We start from the raw sequence: 6,123 nt of genomic DNA, 5'->3' as shown, positions 1-6,123 counted from the left end.
AAACGGCTATTTACATGGAAACGGCTATTTTACAAGAAAACGTCTATTTTACATGGAAACGTCTATTTGACATGGAAACGTCTATTTACATGCAAACGTCTATTTACATGGAAACGTCTATTTTACGTGGAAACGTGTATTTACAGGGTAACGTCTATTTACATGGAAACGTGTATTTTACGTGGAAATGTGTATTTACAAGAAAACTTCTATTTACATGGAAACGTCTATTTACATGGAAACGTCTATTTTACATGGAAACGTCTATTTTACATGGAAACGTGTATTTTACTTGGAAACATGTATTTTACAAGGACACGTCTATTTACAAGGAAACGTCTATTTACAAGGAAACATCTATTTTACATGGAAACGTCTATTTACATGGAAACGTCTATTTTACATGGAAACGTCTATTTACATGGAAACGTCTATTTTACATGGAAAAGTCTATTTACAAGGAAATGTCTATTTATATGGAAACGTCTATTTACATGGAAACGTCTATTTTACAAGGAAAGGTCTATTTTCCATGGAAACTTCTATTTACATGGAAACGTCTATTTACAAGGAAACGGCTATTTACATGGAAACGGCTATTTTACAAGGAAACGTCTATTTTACATGGAAATGTCTATTTTACATGGAAACGTCTATTTACAAGGAAACGTCTATTTTACATGGAAACGTCTATATACATGGAAACGTCTATTTTACATGGAAACGTGTATTTCACGTGGAAATGTGTATTTACAAGGAAACGTCTATTTACATGGAAACGTGTATTTACAAGGAAACTTCTATTTACATGGAAATGTCTATTTACAAGGAAACGTCTATTTACATGGAAACTTGTATTTTACGTGAAACGTGTATTTACAAGGAAACTTCTGTTTATATGGAATCGTCTATTTACAAGGAAATGTCTATTTACATGGAAACGTCTATTGACATGGAAACGTCTATTTACAAGGACACGTCTATTTACAAGGAGACGTCTATTTACGAGGAAACATCTATTTTCCGTGTAAACGTCTATTTTACATGGAAACGTCTATTTTATCGGAAACGTCTATTTACATGGAAACGTCTATTTACAAGGAAACGGCTATTTACAAGGAAACGTATATTTACAAGAAAACGTCTATTTACATGGAAATGTCTATTTTACATGGAAACGTCTATTTACAAGGAAACGTCTATTTCCATGGAAACGTCTATTTTACATGGAAACGTCTATTTACAAGGACACGTCTATTTACAAGGAAACGTCTATTTATAAGGAAATGTCTATTTCCATGGAAACGTATATTTTACAAGGAAACATATATTACAAGGAAACATCTATTTACAAGGAAACGTCTATTTAAATGGAAACATCTATTTAACAAGGAAAGGTCTATTTTACAAGGAAACATCTATTTACATGGAAACGTCTATTTACAAGGAAACGGCTATTTACATGGAAACGGCTATTTTACAAGAAAACGTCTATTTTACATGGAAACGTCTATTTTACATGGAAACGTCTATTAACAAGGAAATGTCTATTTTACATGGAAATGTCTATTTACATGCAAACGTCTATTTACATGGAAACGTCTATTTTACGTGGAAACGTGTATTTACAGGGTAACGTCTATTTACATGGAAACGTGTATTTTACGTGGAAATGTGTATTTACAAGAAAACTTCTATTTACATGGAAACGTCTATTTACATGGAAACGTCTATTTTACATGGAAACGTCTATTTTACATGGAAACGTGTATTTTACTTGGAAATGTGTATTTTACAAGGACACGTCTATTTACAAGGAAACGTCTATTTACAAGGAAATGTCTATTTCCATGGAAACTTATATTTTACAAGGAAACATCTATTACAAGGAAACATCTATTTACAAGGAAACATCTATTTTACATGGAAACGTCTATTTACATGGAAACGTCTATTTTACATGGAAACGTCTATTTACATGGAAACGTCTATTTTACATGGAAAAGTCTATTTACAAGGAAATGTCTATTTATATGGAAACGTCTATTTACATGGAAACGTCTATTTTACAAGGAAAGGTCTATTTTCCATGGAAACTTCTATTTACATGGAAACGTCTATTTACAAGGAAACGGCTATTTACATGGAAACGGCTATTTTACAAGGAAACGTCTATTTTACATGGAAATGTCTATTTTACATGGAAACGTCTATTTACAAGGAAACATCTATTTTACATGGAAACGTCTATATACATGGAAACGTCTATTTTACATGGAAACGTGTATTTCACGTGGAAATGTGTATTTACAAGGAAACGTCTATTTACATGGAAACGTGTATTTACAAGGAAACTTCTATTTACATGGAAATGTCTATTTACAAGGAAACGTCTATTTACATGGAAACTTGTATTTTACGTGAAACGTGTATTTACAAGGAAACTTCTGTTTATATGGAATCGTCTATTTACAAGGAAATGTCTATTTACATGGAAACGTCTATTGACATGGAAACGTCTATTTACAAGGACACGTCTATTTACAAGGAGACGTCTATTTACGAGGAAACATCTATTTTCCGTGGAAACGTCTATTTTACGTGGAAACGTCTATTTTATCGGAAACGTCTATTTACATGGAAACGTCTATTTACAAGGAAACGGCTATTTACAAGGAAACGTATATTTACAAGAAAACGTCTATTTACATGGAAATGTCTATTTTACATGGAAACGTCTATTTACAAGGAAACGTCTATTTCCATGGAAACGTCTATTTACATGGAAACGTCTATTTTACATGGAAACATCTATTTTACATGGCAACGTCTATTTACATGGAAACGTCTATTTACAAGGAAACGGCTATTTACAGGGAAACGTATATTTACATGGAAATGCCTATTTTACATGGAAACGTCTATTTTACATGGAAACGTCTATTTACATGGAAACGTCTATTTACAAGGACACGTCTATTTACAAGGAAACGTCTATTTACAAGGAAATGTCTATTTCCATGGAAACGTATATTTTACAAGGAAACATCTATTACAAGGAAACATCTATTTACAAGGAAACGTCTAGTTACATGGAAACATATATTTTACAAGGAAACATCTATTTACGAGGAAACGTCTATTTTACATGGAAACTTCTATTTACATGGAAATGTCTATTTACATGGAAACTTCTATTTACAAGAAACGTGTATTTACATGGAAACGTGTATTTACATGGAAATGTGTATTTACAAGGAAACGTCTATTTACTGGAAACGTCTATTTACATGGAAACGTCTATTTACATGGAAACGTCTATTTACATGGAAACTTCTATTTACAAGGAAACGTCTATTTACATGGAAACGTGTATTTACATGGAAATGTCTATTTACAAGGAACCGTCTATTTTAAATGGAAACGTCTATTTTACATGGAAATGTCTATTTTACATGGAAACGTCTATTTTACATGGAAACGTCTATTTACATGGAAACATCTATTTTCCATGGAAACGTCTATTTCCATGGAAACGTCTATTTACAAGGAAACGTCTATTTACAAGGAAACGTCTATTTACAAGGAAACGTCTATTTTACATGGAAACGTCTATTTTACATGGAAACGTCTATTTACATGGAAACGTCTATATCCATGGAAACGTCTATTTACATGGAAACGTTTATTTTCCAAGTAAACATCTATTTTACATGGAAACGTCTATTTTACATGGAAACGTCTATTTACAAGGACACGTCTATTTACAAGGAAACGTCTATTTACAAGGAAACGTCTAGTTACATGGAAACGTCTATTTACTAGGAAACGTCTAGTTACATGGAAACGTCTATTTACATGGAAACGTGTATTTACAAGGATACGTCTATTTTACATGGAAACGTCTATTTTACATGGAAACGTCTATTTACATGGAAACGTCTATTTACAAGGACACGTCTATTTACAAGGAAACGTCTATTTACAAGGAAATGTCTATTTCCATGGAAACGTATATTTTACAAGGAAACATCTATTACAAGGAAACATCTATTTACAAGGAAACGTCTAGTTACATGGAAACATATATTTTACAAGGAAACGTCTATTTAGGAGGAAACGTCTATTTTACATGGAAACTTCTATTTAAATGGAAAGGTCTATTTACATGGAAACTTCTATTTACATGGATACTTCTATTTACATGGAAACGTGTATTTACATGGAAATGTGTATTTACAAGGAAACGTCTATTTCCATGGAAACGTCTATTTACATGGAAACGTCTATTTACATGGAAACGGCTATTTACATGGAAACTTCTATTTACAAGGAAACGTCTATTTACATGGAAACGTGTATTTACATGGAAATGTCTATTTACGAGGAACCGTCTATTTTACATCGAAACGTCTATTTTACATGGAAATGTCTATTTTACATGGAAACGTCTATTTTACATGGAAACGTCTATGTACAAGGAAACGTCTATTTACATGCAAATGTCTATTTTACATGGAATCGTCTATTTACATGGAAACGTGTATTTTACATGGAAACGTCTATTTACATGGAAACATCTATTTTCCATGGAAACGTCTATTTCCATGGAAACGTCTATTTACAAGGAAACGTCTATTTACAAGGAAACGTCTATTTACAAGGAAACGTCTAGTTACATGGAAACGTCTATTTACAAGGAAACGTCTATTTACAAGGAAACGTCTAGTTACATGGAAACATCTATTTACAAGGAAACGTCTAGTTACATGGAAACGTCTATTTACATGGAAACGTCTATTTACAAGGATACGTCTATTTTACATGGAAACGTCTATTTTACATGGAAACGTCTATTTACATGGAAACGTCTATTTACAAGGACACGTCTATTTACAAGGAAACGTCTATTTACAAGGAAATGTCTATTTCCATGGAAACGTATATTTTACAAGGAACCATCTATTACAAGGAAACATCTATTTACAAGGAAACGTCTAGTTACATGGAAACATATATTTTACAAGGAAACGTCTATTTACGAGGAAACGTCTATTTTACATGGAAACTTCTATTTACATGGAAATGTCTATTTACATGGAAACTTCTATTTACATGGAAACTTCTATTTACATGGAAACGTGTATTTACATGGAAATGTGTATTTACAAGGAAACGTCTAGTTACATGGAAACGTCTATTTACATGGAAACGTCGATTTACAAGGATACGTCTATTTACAAGGAGACGTCTATTTACAAGGAAATGTCTATTTCCATGGAAACGTCTATTTACAAGGAAACGTCTAGTTACATGGAAACGTCTATTTACAAGGAAACGTCTAGTTACATGGAAACGTCTATTTACATGGAAACGTCGATTTACAAGGATACGTCTATTTACAAGGAGACGTCTATTTACAAGGAAATGTCTATTTCCATGGAAACGTATATTTTACAAGGAAACATCTATTACAAGGAAACATCTATTTACAAGGAAACGTCTATTTTACATGGAAACGTCTATTTACAAGGAAACGTCTAGTTACATGGAAACGTCTATTTACAAGGAAACGTCTAGTTACATGGAAACGTCTATTTACATGGAAACGTCTATTTACAAGGATACGTCTATTTTACATGGAAACGTCTATTTTACATGGAAACGTCTATTTACATGGAAACGTCTATTTACAAGGACACGTCTATTTACAAGGAAACGTCTATTTACAAGGAAATGTCTATTTCCATGGAAACGTATATTTTACAAGGAAACATCTATTACAAGGAAACATCTATTTACAAGGAAACGTCTAGTTACATGGAAACATATATTTTACAAGGAAACGTCTATTTACGAGGAAACGTCTATTTTACATGGAAACTTCTATTTACATGGAAACTTCTATTTACAAGGAAACGTCTATTTACATGGAAACGTGTATTTACATGGAAATGTCTATTTACAAGGAACCGTCTATTTTAAATGGAAACGTCTATTTTACATGGAAATGTCTATTTTACATGGAAACGTCTATTTCCATGGAAACGTCTATTTACAAGGAAACGTCTATTTACAAGGAAACGTCTATTTTACATGGAAACGTCTATTTTACATGGAAAC

This window comes from Salmo salar, unplaced genomic scaffold (genome assembly GCF_965601325.2).
Source record: "Salmo salar unplaced genomic scaffold, fSalSal1 ptg000347l, whole genome shotgun sequence".
NCBI classification, from domain to species: domain Eukaryota; kingdom Metazoa; phylum Chordata; class Actinopteri; order Salmoniformes; family Salmonidae; genus Salmo; species Salmo salar.
The sequence above is the reverse complement of the archived record's forward strand: the minus strand, read 5'-3'. Positions refer to the sequence as shown.